We start from the raw sequence: 18,200 nt of genomic DNA on the forward strand, positions 1-18,200 counted from the left end.
ATAGGCGAGTTTGGCTCAGTCTCTTCTGGGAATCACTGGGGGTCCTGGTGCACACAAGTTTTGTTTGTGCCTCCAAGAGTCTCTGCTTCCCTCAGTCATGTGGAAGTTTTGCAACCAAACTTTGCAGTTTTGCTATGCTACACTGCCTTCCCTTGTGATAAAAGAGGAAATTAATAATAGCAAACAAAAAAAAAAGAAAATTTAGAAAAAAGTAATTAGAAAGGACTTGAAATTTCAGTTATTTAGAAGTCTTATAAACACTAATATTTCATTATTCTTATAGAAATGGGCATATGTCAAAAGAATAAATAGAAGTTTAAGAATAAATTCAAATATGGATAAGAAATTAATATATGACAAAGTTAGTAGTTTTAAATTGATAGAAAAGTCCTTCCTAAGTGTCCTGTCAGTCCTGGCTTATTGTAAGTAAAAAGCATTAGGGAAATGGATAGATACACATTTGTATAATCTTGGGGTGAAAAACAAATTTCTGATATATAACAATAAACCAGAAACTTTAAGAGAAAAAATATGATATAACCATTTGAAACTTTTATGGTTGAAAAACCCACTTATATAATTTTGAAATACACAATGAAATGGGAAACATAGTCCAAAAGGACAACATGGTAACACCTTTAATGTGAATACAAAGAGTATGTGACTAAGAGACGGGCGCCCATACATAGTGCTGATGAGTACACAAAATAATTCTATCATTTCTGGAAGAAAAAATTATATAATTGCTCTCTCTCCACTTCTCTCTCTCTTACACACATGCACACAACATGTGTTCCGTTTACAAATGCCAAAAGTAATGAGTGATATCATTTTGATTTTCTTCTTTATACTTATCTGTGGGTTTTCAATTTTCTACAGCTCATATTTATAAGAACAACTTATTAAGATATGCAAATCTCTAATCCTTAATTGTTATGATAGAGAGAGGAAGAGGGAAAGTGACAGACAGAGAATTGCAATAAGAGAATGAGAGAGAATCGACTTTCAGACTTTCCTTTTATTAATGCCTCCTGGCTCTGTGACCCCTGGCAAGTTATTAATGTTTCTGTGCCTCAGTTGCCTCATTTATAATGGGATTAATAATACTTAACACTTCACAAGGCTGTTGGAGAGACTGAATGACATAAAGAGCTTATTAAAACCTTGTCCAAGTGTGATCTACTAAGGACATGGTCATTTGGGAGAGTGGTACAGAGCACAAAATCAGGGAAGAAAGGCAGGAATGAGGAAGATGAAGGAAGTTACTGGATGAAGAAGAACAAGGTTAAAAGGGATAGTTATGTCCACCCTCCCCGTGCTTGGAAGGGGGGGCCTCTCTGATATCTATGTCACCTACCCTAGAGTCTCCAGTCCCCCAGGGTCTCCAAGGATGGTGCTGGAGATCTACTTGACGTATTTCAAAAGACCAGTGGAATCAGAAAGAGAAAAACAAGTATCGCATAGTAACACATATGTATGGAATCTATAAAGATGGTGCTGATGAATTTGCAGGGCAGCAGTGGAGATGCAGACATAGAGGACAAACTCGTGGACGCAGGCGAGGGGGGAGGAAGGAGGGGTCAGGTGAATGGAGAGAGGAGCACGGAAGCAGAGACACCACCACACGTAAAATAGCCGGTGGGAATTTGCGTATGAATCAGGGAACTCAAACGGAGGATCTATAACAACCTAGTGGGGAGGGGAAGGGTGGGAGGTGGGAGGGAGGTCACACATGCATACCTATGGCTAATTCATGTTGATGTATGGCAGAAACCAAAGCAACATTGTAAAGCAATTATCCTTTAACTTAAAATAAATATTTTTTTTTAAGACCAGTGGAATTGTACATGAGTATTTATTAGAATCATTGTTAGTAACCAACTTGGCTTTACTCTTCAGAAATTATGACTCAAAAGTATATATTGAAATGGAAATCCAATTGTTATTATATAAAAGCAGATCCTCAAGGGAATAAATTATATTAAAAGAGTCTTTGTGAAGAAGAAAAAAGAAAGAAAGATGGTTAACACAGACAAGCACATTTGATCATGCCTTATTCCCCTGAAATTCAGGAAAATATGACCTTAGCTCAGCATTCATTTAACTTTTCAGTTCAGTCCAGTTGCTCGGTCGTGCCTGACTCTCTGCGACCCCATGGACTGCAGCACTCCAGGCTTCCCTGTCCATCACCAACGCCCGGAGCATTTAACTTTTACAGTATGTTAAACTTTGCAGACATGTCATTTGATTCTAAATGATAATTTACCCCAATTTTCCAGGTGAAAAACCAGAAGACAACAGAGTTCAAGACAGTATCCTTAAAAAATTGCAGGACTAGAATTCAGCATCCCTCACTGCAGAGTAACACCTGAAATTTTAGGCTACAGATTACAAACCTTGCTCCACAAAGGTCCGACTGAAAGAATCACATGGCCATAGAGACAACACAGAATTCATTGTTCTTTATAAATCATGCCCTCTCACCTTGACACAGTATCCAGGAAGACCGAGTTCTTGAGAAAGGTTGAAACTGTGTTTTTCTTTTGCCAAGAAATTTTCCTATTGCACTTCAGGACAGAAAATGAGGGCCATGGAATTGGCTGTCCACTGGCAGTCAGAGAGATGGCCTCACTGGGAAGCCTCTTAAATGTGTTTTTAAGGGCAGAAATGACAGGAAAAAGACCACTAGGAGGTGAAAAATCTCCAGGTACTTTCTCCCTGGAGTCAAGGTTGTCATGGAGTTTTGTCCCTGCTAATTTCATGCAGCACTTTGCCATGTCCCTTCAGGTTCAATTCCCCCTCTTCCCCATATTCCTATGATGATCTCATAATTATAGCTTTTCCTTTAACAAACTTGGATTCATGTGAGCTGGAAGAGACATGGTGACCATCTAGTCCAGTAACTTCGGTTTCCCAGCTAGGACCTGAAGCCAGTGGAGCTAAGAGATTTGTCTAGGGTGGCACAGTTGGTATACCTGTCTAAAATGAATGTGCTTTGTAAACAGGGTGTGTCTACATATCCAATTTATTGTATTGAAGCTATTACCAGTTAGCTGTGCCATCTTGGGCAAATCTCTTAGCTAAACTGGCTTCAGATTGAAGTTAGTGGACTAGATGATCACCATGTCTTTTTCAGCTCAAATGAATCCAAGTTTGTTAAAGGGAAAGCTATTTTATATGTGTGTGTGTTTATATACGGGCTTCCCTGATAGCTCAGTTGGTAAAGAATCTGCCTGCAATACAGGAGACCTGGGTTCGATTCCTGGGTTGGGAATATCCCCTAGAGAAGGGAAAGGCTACCCACTCCAGTATTCTGGCCTGGAAAATTCCATGCATTGTAAAGTCCATGGGGTGGCAAAGAGTCAGACACAACTGAGAAACTTTCACTTTCACTTTCATGTATATATATGCATCAGATCAGTTCAGTTCAGTCATTCTGTCATGTCCAACTCTTTGCGACCCCAAGAATTGCAGCATGCCAGGCCTCCCTGTCCATCACCAACTCCCAGAGTTCACCCAAACTCATATCCATTGAGTCAGTGATGCCATCCAGCCATCTCATCCTCTGTCATCCCCTTCTCCTCCTGCCCCCAATCCCTCCCAGCATCAGAGTCTTTTCCAATGAGTCAACTCTTCTCATGAGGTGGCCAAAGTATTAGAGTTTCAGCTTTAGCATCAATCCTTCCAAAGAACACCAAGGACTGATCTCCTTCAGAATGGACTGGTTGGATCTCCTTGCAGTCCAAGGGACTCTCAAGAGTATTCTCCAACACCACAGTTCAGAAGCATCAATTCTTCGGTGCTCAGCTTTCTTCATAGTCCAACTTTCACATCCATACATGACCACAGGAAAAACCATAGCCTTGACTAGACGGACCTTTGCTGGCAAAGTAATGCATGCATCTTCCTAAATATCTGACCTGAATCAATCATCACTGCAGCCCTGTGATGCAGATGTGGTATTATTTCCTATGCATTAAGTGGGGAAATCAAGCCAATAAGGAATACAAAAAAGCTATTCATGAGATGTCCACAAATTATTGTGGTTGTAACTGTGGGCATTGGTATCAGCAAATCTGGAGTGAATACCATCTCTTTCACGTGAATGTTCTGTGATCTTGAGCAAATTAACTTCTCTAAGCCTCTTATTATCACCTATAAAATAGGACTAATAATAGAACTAAATTTCAGAACACTTATTAAGCTATTATGGGCTTCTCTGGTGGCTCAGACAATAAAGAATTTTGCCTGCAATGCAGGAGACCCAGGTTCCATCCCTGGATGGGGTAGATCCCTGGAGAAGGAAATGGCTACCCACTCCAGTATTCTTGCTGGAGAATTCCATTGACGGAGGAGCCTGGAGGGCTACAGTACATGGTGTCACAAAGAATCAGACACAACTGAGCAACTAACACTTTTACTTTCATTTTCATTTATTATAAGAGTATGTAATCCATACCTTGCCTTCTGTTATTACCAGGTGTAAGTTTTGTGTTCTGGAGTTCTTTCCAATGTATCAAGCTGTATTACTAATTCTTCATTTAAAATATCTAATTAAAACCATTCCCATAAGCTTTTTTTGGTTTTTGTCTTTTTTACATTGGGGCTCAGTCAGTCAGTTCAGTCACTCAGTCGTGTCCGACTCTTTGTGACCCCATGGACTGCAGCACGCCAGGCCTCCCTGTCCATCACCAACTCCCAGAATTTACTCAAACTCATGTCCATCGAGTCGGTGATGTCATCCAACCATCTCATTCTCTGTTGTCCCCTTCTCCTCCTGCCCTCAATCTTTCCTAGCATCAGGATCTTTTCCAATGAGTCAGTTCTTCCCAAGAGGTGGCCAAAGTATTGGAGTTTCAGCTTCCAGTCCTTCCAATGAATATTCCAGTTTCAGTCCTTCCAATGAATATTCAGGACTCATTTCCTTTAGGATGGACTGGTTGGATCTCCTTGCAGTCCAAGGACTCTCAAGAGTCTTCTCTAACACCACAGTTCAAATGCATCAATCCTCCAGCACTCAGCTTTCTTTATAGTCCAACTCTCACATCCATACATGACCACTGGAAAAATCAAAGGACATTAGGGCAGCACAACTACTCCTGACTACTCTCGGAAGTCAGCAGGATGTCCACTAATAGCCTCCAGGAGACCCTCCCTAGATAATCTCCCCAGCCTGATCCTCAGATCGGGTGAGCTCCCAACCCCCCAGGGCTAAACACACATTCCCCTCTGCAACAGGCTCCATGTGCCTATTTCCCAAGTGTGGTAGTAAGAGCAAGTCTGTAAACCAAGTGCTCTCAGAAAAGCAGACCTGGGTCAGTGGGAAAAGAGAGAAAAACAATAAACACGAGCTGCAGTGCCACCTGGAGAATAGTTTCCAGTAACCCATCAGTGGAAACAGTGAGAGACTTTATTTTCTTGAGCTCCAAAATCACTGCAGATGGTGACTGCAGCCATGAAATTAAAAGACGCTTGCTCCTTGGAAGAAAAGCTATGACCAACCTGCTAAGTCACTTCAGTCGTGTCCGACTCTGTGCGACCCCATAGATGGCAGCCCACCAGGCTCCCCCGTCCCTGGGATTCTCCAGGCAAGAACACTGGAGTGGGTTGCCATTTTCTTCTCCAATGCATGAAAGTGAAAAGTGAAAGTGAAGTCCCTCAGTCATGTCTGACTCCATGCACTGCAGCCTACTAGGCTCCTCCATCCATGGGATTTTCCAGGCAAGAGTACTGGAGTGGGGTGCCATTGCCTTCTCCATGACCAACTAGACAGCATATTAAAAAGCAAAGACATTACTTTGCCCACAAAGGTCCATCTAGTCAAGGCTATGGTTTTTACAGTAGTCATGTATGGATGTGAGAGTTGGACTATAAAGAAAGCTGAGTGCTGAAGGATTGATGCTTTTGAACTGTGGTGTTAGAGAAGACTCTTGAGAGTCCCTTGGACTGCAAGGAGATCCAACCAGTCCATCCTAGAGGAGATCAGTTGTCCTGAATACTCATTGGAAGGATTGATTTTGAAGCTAACTCCAATATTTTGGCCACCTCTTGTGAAGAGCAGACTCAATGGAAAAGACTCTGATGCTGGCAAAGATTGAGGGCAGGAGGAGAAGGGGACGACAGAGGATGAGATGGTTGGATGGCATCACCAAATCAATGGACATGAGTTTGAGTAGACTCCGGGAGTTGGTGATAGACAGGGAGGCGTGGCATGCTGCAGTCCATGGGGTCACAAAGAGTCGGACACGACTGAGTGACTGAACTGAACTGAAATAGTCTGGTACATGTTAAAAGGACCAGAGAAGACAAAGGAGCTCAAGGATTCTGACACAAGAGGGAGTAAAGAATAGACAGGTGTACCCATCCATCAAAAGCTGAGCCAACCCCGGAGAGCCCACCAATGACAGTCCACTTCATCTGAAGGCAACAGTTAAGGATGTAAGGAGTGTCTGCTGCTTCAAGGGCTTCCCTGGCAGCTCAGTCAGTAAAGAGTCCACCTGCAATGCAGGAGACCCAGGTTTGATCCGTGGGTCAGGAAGATCCCCCAGAAAAGGAAATGGCAATCAATTCTAATATTTCTGCTGTGGACTGAGGAGCCTGATAGGCTGCAATTCATGGGGTTGCAGGACTTAGTAATTAAACCACCGCCACCACCTGTTATCTCAAATACAAGAGCAGCAACACAGAGCTTCAAGGAACATGAAGAAGAGAAACATCTCATCACCTAAAGAAAACAATTCTCCAATAATTGAGCCCAAAGGCATAGAACTTTGTGACTTAGCTAATAAAAAATCAAAAGTAGCTGTTTCAAAAAAAGTCAATAATCTACAAGAAAGCACAGAAACATGATTCAATGAGATACGAAAAAGTACCTGTGAACCAAATGAGACACTTACCAAAGAGACAGAAATTATAAAAAAGAACCAAACAAATTCTTGGCGGTAACCTTTTGGATATGGCACCAAAGAACAAGTGACAAAAGCAAAACCCAACAAGTTGTACGACATCAAATTAAAGCTTCCGCACGTCCAAAGGAGCGCTTAACAAAATGAAAAGGCAAGCTACAGAGTGGGAGAAGTTACCTGCAAACCACATGTCAGTAAGGGATTACTGTCCAATATATATTAAGAATTCATACAAGTCAATAACAAAAACCAAACAATATGATTTAAAAATGGGCAGAGGGACCAAGTAGACATTTTTCCAAAGAGGGTATGCAATGGCCAACAGGTGCATAAAAAGATGCTCAACATTAATCCTCAGGGGAATGCAAATCCAAACCACATAGAAATACCACTTCGTACCTGTTAGAGTGACTATGATCGACACGAGGAACAGCAAGGGATGCTGAGGGTACGTACACTGTTGGTGAGAATGTAACTTGGTCTAACCTCTATGAAAACAGTATGGAGTGTCCTCAAAAAGTCTCAAAAAGAACTTCTGTATGAACTACCAATTCCACTGCTGAGTATATATGTATAGGGAACGGTAACAAGATATGGGAAGAAATCTGCACTCCCGTGTTTATTCCAGTGTTAGTCATGACAGCCAAGATATAATCCAAGCGTCTGTCATGGAGGAATGGATGGTGAAGCCCCAGTGTGCGTGTGTGTGTGCTTGTAAACGATGGAATAGTATTCAGCTGTGAGAAAGAAGGAAATCCGCCTACTTGTGACAACATGGATGGACCTAGAGGAAATTGCACTAAAAGTCAGGCAGAGAAAGACAACGAGACAGCTCTCAAATGTGCATTCTAAGAAAGCCAGGCGGCTAAAACAGCTATGGAGCCGTGACGCCCAGAGGCTGAGCGCTGAGGGATTGGAGATATGTTATTAAAGGGCACAACATGTAATTACTAGACAAGTCCTAGAGATCTAATGCACAGCATAGTGACTATACACAGCAGTACACTACTATAAACTTCAAAGTTCCTAAGAGACTAGATCTCAATTGTTCCCACATGAAAAAGGAAATGATAATTATGTGATAGGATAGGTCTGTTAGCTAATGCCGTAGTGGTAAGCATATTGCAATACATAAATATGTCAAATCAACACATTAACACCTTAAACTTATAAAATGGTATAGGTCAAATTTACCTATATAAAAATAAAATTTTTTTTAATTATCAGTTTTTCTCTTCCTCCCAAACTGAAGTCCCTGTTTTTAGTGGCTTGGGAAGGGCTGTCGCCTCTAATCCAACCACAACACACGCTGTATTTTTTCCCCCTAGCCTTCATACACATGCCAATTAAACCTCGGGACATAAGGGTAGATGTCTCCTGGGGAAATGCTGGCCCTAGCCAACCACCACTCTGAGGCTTAAGTTTTTTCTTGTTATTTCTGTATGTTGAGAAATTTATTTGCTTTCTGAGTGCCTCAGTCAAAAAAAAAAAAAAAGCTTTTATTTAGCATTATTGATTTCTCTGAACATGTTGCCCATATTACCAGAGATGCGATACAGAAATACCAATACAGAAATCCTTGCAAGTTTTATCTCATTTTAATTTATCCAGCAAGATGATGAGAGATGTACTCCTACTATTCCCTTCTTACAAATGAGAAGACTGCAGGTCACAGCACTAAACAGCCCAAGGTCACCCAGCCTATGAAGGGCAGAAAAGTGTTAGTCGCTCAGTCATGTCCAGTTCTCTGCAATCCCATGGACTGTAGCCCACCAGGCTCCTCTATCCATGGACTTCAGGCAAGAATACTGGAGTGGTTAGCCATTCCCTTCTCCAGGGAATCTTCCTGACCCAGGGACTGAACCCATGTCTCCTGCATTGCAGGTGGATTCTTCACCATCTGAGCCACCAGGGAAGACTAGGAAGGGCAGAACTGGGATTCAAATCCACTCAATCTAACTCCAAAGCCATATCTTAAAGCCTGCTCTCATCTGCTCAGTGGAATGATGCTATCTGCTGCACTAACCTTACTTCTAAACAACTCAAGAGCAAGTAGCTTCCCTGGTGGCTCAGATGGTGTAGAGTCTGCCAGCAGTGCAGGAGACCTGGGTTCGATCCTTGTGTCGAGAAGATCCCCCTAGAGAAGGGAATGGCGACCCACTCCAGTATTCTTGCCTAGAGAAGTCCATGGACAGAGGAGCCTGGTGGGCCACAGTCCATGGGGTCTCAAAGAGTTGGACACGACTGAGTGACTAACAGTTTTACTTTTTCATTAAGTGCAAAGCACTAAACTTGGTGGTTTGAATGATGTAAACAGTGGGTCCCCAACCTTTTTGGCACCAGGGACCAGGTTCCTGGAAGACAATTTCTCCACAGCCCAGGGGTGGGGGATGGGTTCAGGACAATTCAAGCATGTTGCATTTACTGTGCCCTTTATTCCTATTATTATTACATCAGCTCCACCTCAGATCACCAGGCGTCAGATCCTGGAGGTTAGGGACCTCTGGAAATGATCAAGTAAGGAATATAGAGCTCAGGAAAAGAGATGAGAAACATGTCCTGCCGCTGCTGCTGCTGCTGCTGCTGCTAAGTTGTGTGCGACTCTGTGTGACCCCATAGATGGCAGCCCACCAGGCTCCCCCATCCCTGGGATTCTCCAGGCAAGAACACTGGAGTGAGTTGCCATTTCCTTCTCTGAGAAACATGTCCATATAAGCATAATTCAAAGCAAGAGATAATACGCGGCATGATAAAGACATCAAATTTTGTGGGTGATCACCAGCCAGATGTGGGCAGAAAATCAGAAATCCAGGAGGACCCCTATATGTTCTTTCCAGGAATCTCTCACAAAAGATCTCTAGAAAGGCAGAGACTATTTCAGACACATTATTGTACAAATGAACAGGGGAACGACAATGTAATTGGACATGCTGTCAATAACATGAACACAACATCTTTTCACATAGATATCCTCTCAGGAAATGAATAGCAAAGATGCAGTGCCGACACCTTGCCAAGTAAGTGATGGCAACCCACTCCAGTACTCTTGCCTGGAAAATCCCATGGATGGAAGAGCCTGGTAGGCTACAGTCTGTGGGGTCACTAAGAGTCGGACACGGCTGAGTGACTTCACCTCACCTTGTCTTCTTTCAGGAGGAAGATATACAGAGAGAAGCATTAAATCATTTTGCTGGCATAACTGAAGGAGAGGGGAATCTCAGCCTTCAGATGGCAACCACTGCAAAGCTTGTGTCCACAGATGCCTAAGAGATAAAGTTACCCCAGCAAACCCCACTGTGCACAGAGAACAGATAAACCAGCAATGCTGTTATTAATCTCAGCACACCTGTGATTACCTGTCCTTTTTCTCAGCCACCACCCCAGGGTCCATCGTTTCTAATCAGACCTTAGTTTTAGTTGCCTCTTATCTATTAAGGACACCTCAGCTATCTTTTGATTGGATAAAAATTCACTAAAGATAATGTTTTGTCATCTCTCTTCCTTCAGCTTTTTCTAACACCAATTTTTTTTCTTTTTTTCACCATTCTTGATTACATGTTGTATATCCCCTTCCCCATACTTCTCTCCACCTGACTCTGCTTGCTGAATTAGAAAAAAGAGCAAGTGTAAAGAGGACATGAAAGAGTGGTCCCTTTCAGATCTTCCTTTAAGATGCTTCATCAATAGCCCTTCCTACTATTTACTTGGTTGACTTTTTAAAAGTTCAACATATTTGCCGGCCAAGAAACAAACTCTGAACAGCTTTGTTTATCAAAAACAGTTTGGACAGAATTACTCTCCAAAGACCAAATATTAATTTACTTTTGAATAAGAGTCCATCACTTCCTCTAGATCTTGACTTGTTCATCAAAGCTGCATTGGATTCGTTCAGTTTGGGAATACTGCCCTCTGCTGTAAACTACTTAAATCTGACCTTACAAACATAGCAAATCAGGTAATACACACTCGTCAGGAATAACTCACAACCCTTCCTCTGGGTCTGGGTTTTCTCATTCGAACACTGATCAGGTGAGTCACAGATTTTCCCATCCTCCACTACTTTATGCTAAAGTGTAAGGATGCACCTGCATGTTTAAATCATCACTCAACAACTTTGCTTTTCAAGTTGAATGAAATGTCACCGAAAAGGGCCCCTTATGAAACTTAGCCCTCCAGGACCATGACACTGAGCTATTTGTAAGCCTTTGAAATTCTCCCTGCATCCTAGACCATTGAGATGCTTTAGATCAGAGCCCCTAGAGACTCACCTAACACTTAGGAAAAGCTTTATTCCTCTGTCATCCTTTTGCTCCGTGGTGTACCCAGGTATTCAGAAATGGTCAAAAGATGTTTCACCTCCCAGCTTCTGAGATTATCCCACTCATCCTTACTCTGTTTCTGTTAGCAGTGTTTGACTTACTTCAGAAATGATCTGGCTGTGAAACAAGAGGGCCCTAGATGCTTACACTCCTTCTCCATCTTAGCGAAGAGAGGACTTGAGAGCACAGTCCACAGTGAAGAAGGAGCAATTGAAACCAGGCAAGCTGTACATCAGCTGTCTCCTGGGTAATGGATGGAGACCAACCCTGTTCATTGGTCCCCTGCTTGGGTTCCAAGACCTCCCTTCATGGCGCTAATCTTTTGAGACATTTTGACAGCAAGGAAACTTCCTCTCTTTGCAAGAACCATGGGACTAGTATAGCGGTCCCTTCCATCCTGTGATCTATAAAATAAATTACACCACCAAAGCATAAGAACAATCATCAGAGACCTCTGTCTGGGAAAAACAAACACCAGGATGTGGGAAACCTCCAGAAATGCTGAGTCTGACTGTGTACTGCAGAGCGAGTCTCAACTCTCTAATGTCATATTTGGAACCAGTTTTTTTGTTCCCCACCCCCCACCTTCTGGATGGGACTCCATAGATGGAGCACATTCAGAAAGACCTTCCAGAGGTTTGGAATCGGGAAGAAGAAAGATAAACAGTTCTCTTTCCTCTCCTATGGCTCTATCTGTTTGATTTCAAGGAATGAAAGAGGAAAGGGAAAATGAGAGGAAAGAGAAAATGATCATATGAAGAAGGTCAGAGAAAAGGAGGAAAAGAGGAATAACTGGGCACAGTGTGCTGGAAAGTTTGCAAGGTAAACGAGCCAAGCTCCCTAAAGTATACACCAAGATGCAACTCCTCCTCCTCCTCTCACCCCGCTCACTGTCACCTGTCTCCAAGCGCACTAGCAGAGAAGCAAGTCTTGTTTTGTAGCCAAGACACTAGCATGGATTAAGCCCTGTCCTTTGGCCCTCAAGGTCTGGCTTTTCTGTCCCCAGACACTGCCTGGGAAGGATGTCTTAGAGGGGACAGAAGAGGCCCGGGTTATTTCGATTAGCTATGATATATTAGAATTAATGTCTGGTCATGCTTCTGCAAGTCTTTAATCTCTTCTTTTATCCCCATCCAACCCTTTTTTTAAATTTTTCACTTAGTTGTATGTGACAGCTTAAAAACAGTATTTTTGAATAGTATTTAGCTTTTACCTAATATATTCTTCCACATATATCTGATCGCTCCCTTCTTTCAAGCAGATAAGTTGTTAGGTTCTTGAGCCAAAGAGAAGAGGTGTAACAGCAAAAGGAAGCCAAAGACTCGCATAAGCGAGCCTTCAAGATGGCGTATGGACAGAGGCCTTCACCATAAAAGCACAAACTCCAAAAAGCTTAGAGACACCAAGAAGAGAGAGACCCTGAACAAAAGATGGTTAGCATCTGAGTTGACAGAAAAAATTAAGGGAATATGATTCCAATAGAACATGGTTCCTTTACATTTATAATACTTTAAACATTTACTTATGTTAATCTAAATGACATTTTTGTTACCTGACTTTTTAACCCTGTAGTGTTTATAGCTGCAGTATTTAAATAATATAGTTGACTCACTTTTAATGTGTCAGCAAAGGAATATTATTACTAACATTGAAAATGTGTTAGCGTTTTCTACGTCTGGGAGTCTCTTTCTATTTTGTATATACATTCATCTGTATTGCTTTTAGATTCCACATGTAAGGGATATCAGATAAAATTTGTTTTCTTCTGACTTACTTCAGTGAGTGTGATATATTCTCTAGGTCCATCCATGTGCTGCAAATGGCAATATTTCACTGTTTTTTATGGTCCATCTTAAACCAGTCTCCCGTTGATGGGCACTTGGGTTGCCTCCATGTCTTGGCTATTGGAAGTAGTGCTGCAATGAGGTGCATGTACCTCTTTGAGTTAGAGTTTTCGTCTTTTCTAGATACATGCCCAGGACTGGGATTGCTGGATAATAAGGTAACACTATTTTTAGTTTTCCAAGGAAACTCCATACTATTTTCCATAGTGGCTGTGCCAATTTACATTCCCACCAACAGTGTAGGAAGGTTCCTTTTTCTCCACACCCTCTCCAACATTTATTATTTATAGACTTTTTGATGATGGCCATTCTGACTGGTGTGAGATGATGTTTCATGTGGTTTTGATTTGCATTTCAGATATTTTCTAATTATCTTGAACTGGTCAGGGTTCAACCCTGAAACCCATAGTTGGAATCAATTCCACTCCAACAATGACAGTTGAGGATAAAAAAGGTTATTTTCCCCTCAAACTAACAAATATTTTTTTTTCCTTCATGGTGAGTTACACCTAATTGTAATTGTTAAATAAAATTAACATAGAGGGCTAGAGTTTCCATCAAAGACGTTTAACTGGCCAACACAGGAAAGTCTCACATATGACCTTCTGTTAAAAAACTACCAGGGATGGTATGCATGTAAAACATGCATGAAAAACAATTCCAGAACCTTCTGAGATACAGAAGCCGTGGACACCAAAAGTGTTAAACAGAGAAGGAATATTTGCTTTGCCTTCTAGTAAAAAGACAGACTGCAAAAGGTGTCACCCAGAGAAACAGTGCCAATAACACAGCAAGTTATAAGCAGGGTGTGTTAGAGAATACACGAAATAAGTGAAGGAAAGATAGGACTGGCAGTGTGCTGAGATGAAGGACTTCTCAGAACCCACCTCTTGTTGATTAGGTTCAAGGACACCTCAGCTGCATCTCAGTCCCAGAATGAGTCTTATCCCAGTTGTATCCTATACTGGGGGTCAAGCCCAAGAGTGAGATGATCCCTGTTTCTTTAACTTCTACTTGTTAGAAAATGAACTATGAGGTTTATTGGGTCTGATATAAGGTCTTACTCCCTCTGAGCTATACTCATCAATTTTGTTCCTTAAGGGTTTCTTAAGATGAAGACAGGGCTTCCCAGGTGGCGCTAGTGATAAAAAGAACCCAGCTGACAATGCAGGAGACCTAAGAGACGCAAGTTCGATCCCTGGGTGAGGGAGACCCCCGGAGAAGCACATGGCAGCCCACTCCAGTATTCTTGCCTGGAGAATCCTCATGCACAGAGGAGCCTGACAGGCTACAGTCCATAGGGTTGCAAAGAGTCGGACACGACTGATGCAACTTAGCATGCACACATGCATGCAAGATGAAAACAACCTAATCTCCCTTTGCAAAAGAAGGAGGTTTTATTGTAGTAACAAGAATATACCATACAATATCAGTGTGATGCTTTAGACATAGTGGGTTTTCTATTTATCTTGACATTAAAGTCCAGTCTGATGTCGTGATTCTATTTCAGAAAAACTTTGTTTTGAGAGAGAGGAAACTTCTGCTCTTCCTTGAGGGCTCCCTGGGTTCCAGGGGCCTGTTTATTTCTAGAATGTGGTCCCTCCAAAGAGTGTGGTTTGTCTGTCTTCCAACCAGATGGTGCCAGCCATCTAGTCTGGCAACACTGATGCAAGATCCTGCCACGTCCAGTTTCTAAAAGCGCCAAGCCACGGCTATAAGAGCCTGCCATGGCTACTTTTTAACTTGTAGAAAAGAGGAGTATCTCATTCCTGGTCAGATCCATAAGCAGTATTGCACATAGGAGATCTTGGCCAGCATTAGAAAAGGGGAAGGAAGCAAGAAGAGCAAGGATGGGAAAAAGCAGCAAAGGTCAGATATTAGCAGTTGGCTTTTCTTTCCCAGTTATTTGGAAGATGTTACGGACAAGGAGACACAATAAGAATTCAGGGAAAGTAGCTGTATGTCAAACTGATGGGAGAATTCTCGGATACATGGTTTATCTCCTTCCATGTAAGACTCAGCCTGTTCCTGTTCAACTGTAGGTCGTGCTAAGTCGCTTCAGTCGTGTCCAACTCTTTTGCGATCCCTTGGACTGTAGTCTACCAAGCTCCTCTGTCCATGGGATTCTCCAGACAAGAATACTGGAGTGGGTTGTCATATGCTCCTCCAGGGGGATCTTCCCAACCCAGGGATCAAACCTGTGTTTCTTGTGTCTCCTGCATTGCGTGAGGTCTTTAACACTAGCGCCATCTGGGAAGCCCCCTCAGGAAGATTCAAATCAGCTATCCGGACACAGGAAGGGGAATGCAAATATGATCTTATTCATGCGGGTCATCACAGAATAAGCAGGCTCTAGGTTTGCCTAGGTTTAAGGCCAGAAACATGAGACCAGTAATCTTTAAGGGAAAAAATATTTAAAATCTCATCAGAGCTCATTTAATGCATCAGTCACTAATTTGAGAGTCAGTGTGTGTGTATGTGTGCATGTGTGCATGTGTGTATCTGTGTGTGATCATATATACCTACCAAAAATTAGAGAAATGTAGGTGATACACACGGACAGTAATCAGATTTCTGGAAATGCTAAAAATCAAAGCACAAAGTGAGATCACCATAGGTAACTAAAATGTGCGAAAGAAACATTTTAGAGACAAAACATTTCTTGGGCCAAAAGAAAGAAAAGCTGTTAGTTCATGAATCTGTAAATAATATTTTGATTAAAATGGAAGATGGTCACTTAGAAGAGAGGAAAATGAATGTTTGGGGAGGAAAACTGGTAGTACCCTAACCCAGGGTCTCAGCCTGCTTGGACCCAGTACCTGGTGTTGATAAACATTATCCACTTGGCTTTGATTCCTTTCTCTCCAAATAGACTTCCAATTGTAATTTGGCTTTTCATGTGGTTTCTTTAACAAGACGAAGAATGGTGCCACTGTCCCAAGAACAAGCTTGGCGGCTTTGCTCTCCCCTGAAAACTAAAAATGGTCTTCCAGCTTACGCAGGCAGCGCTTCTGAACGTGGTTAACTTCAGGCCATCTGGAAAAGATTTTGGGTTGTTGTGAAAGGAGCACCACACCCTGGATTGCGGTAATTTTAGTAAAGTAGATTTATCTCCATCTGGCTAGCTGCTCCCTGGAGTCAGATGTACCTCGTCCTATTTCAAATAGCTATAAAACGCCTGATTCTCTTAGAGCCAAAAATATTCTGTTTGATGTGTATCTGCATATGGACTCCATAATGAATGCACTACTTTGGGAAGTTTTATTTAACATGTGGCTTACTTACCAGACCATTTTTGCTTTATTCAAACTTTGTGCCAATTCCTGTCTTAAGAACTAGATTTTTTTTTGGTCATGCCACGTGGCATGCAGGATCTTAGTTCCCCAAGCAGGGATCAAACCCACATCCCCTGCAGTGGAAACATGGAGTTTAACCTCTGGAGCACCAGGGAAGTCCCTAGATTTCATTATTACTAATGAATGAACATTACTTTCTCCTGGGTAGTTGGATCAACTGAAGAAACATCTATCTTCTCAATGAAAAAAGAAAATTTCCATTACTAGCAAATATATATATATGGCCAAACAAAAGAAATTTTTATAAAGATCTTATAGTCAGAATCTTTGTTCAGGAAAAAAAATAGAAATAATAATAGACCAGTGACAGCTCCACATAAATCCAAAGCATGAGGCTTGTATACTGACTCCGGCAGTAGGAGAATTGGTGAAATGGAGCACATATAAAGAAAGGCGGAGGGAAACGGCCACAAGGAAAAGACAAGGTGTCCAGGGAGCAGATAGAACTAGCACAGAGCTATGACAAGACTAGACAGCATATTAAAAAATAGAGACATCGCTTTGACGACAAAGCTCTGTCTAGTCACAGCTATGGTTTCCCAGTAGTCATGGGCAGATGTGAGAGTTGGACCATAAAGAAGGTTGAGCACTGAAAAATTGATGTTTTTGAATTGTGGTGCTGGAGAAGACACTTGAGAGTCCTAAAGGAAATCAGTCCTGAGTATTCATTAGAAGGACTGTCACTGAAGCTGAAGCTCCAATACTTTGGCCACTGCGGGGAGCCGGCGGGAGGCACTCCGCCCGTGGCAAAGGTCATGAGGAAGGAGGCTCGACACACGCAAAGGCGGGATCGAGCCTCAGGAGTCCCCCTGGAAATCCTCGAGCATCTACCCCCATAACCAGAGCCTGCCTACTTTACTACTTTGTGCTCTCACCTCTGACTTTACGTGGGGCTGACCCCCACCACCTCTTTCAGAGAAGGAGTTAACTTAGAGCTCCAGTTAATAAAAACTCCTGGGCGTGATAGGAGTGTTTCAACCTACAAACTCCTCTGAAGGTTCTCTGGCCTGCCTGACAGGCTTGTCCGGCCACATGTGATTGCTCACAGCCTCCCAGCCATGAGAGGCACAAGATGCTTTAAACCTTCTAAAAACAGGTTCCTTAGAAAAGTTAGAACACTATTAGTATAAGTATAGTGGGCTGATTAGAAATTGTCTTGGTGAAGGGTTTTTCATTTGTTGAGCCAATGTTTGTTGCTAAGTCTCCACATCCCCTGCCCTTACACACATTAATGAATATATAGAAGAAATAAGTATTAACCTTTGATATTAATCACGTTAGACCTTAGGCTAAGTAAATTCTTTCCTTAATTAAAACCCACTACACCCTCACCCTATAGGAATGTAACTTTATTTGGGTGGCGTCTGTTTTAAGAATAATCACCCCTGGAGATATAAGTGTCCTGGTTGACTGACCACTGTCACAAGGAGAGGGTCATAAATTGTCAGCAGGCCCCCTGGCCAGAAGATGATGTAACACCCCTAAGACCTCTGTATACATTTGTATGAAGCACCCGACTTTGATAAAAGTCAGGACTGCTGACCCCGCGTGACTTTTGCCTAACATCTCAGTGTATAAAAGTAGACCATGGAAAATAAAGAATTGGGATCAGTTTCTCGAAATACTGGTCTCCCCATGTCTCTCTCTCTCTCTCAAACTCTGGCTGAGTCTCCATCTGGAGCACGGAACCCGCCATGCTTACTAATTATGCCTGGGCTTCTAAGATCCGACTGGGGAGGCCTCAGTGTCTCCTCTCCTTCAGGAGAATGGAAGGAC

This window comes from Bison bison, unplaced genomic scaffold (genome assembly GCF_000754665.1).
Source record: "Bison bison bison isolate TAMUID 2011002044 unplaced genomic scaffold, Bison_UMD1.0 scf7180017864185, whole genome shotgun sequence".
Lineage (NCBI taxonomy): Eukaryota > Metazoa > Chordata > Mammalia > Artiodactyla > Bovidae > Bison > Bison bison.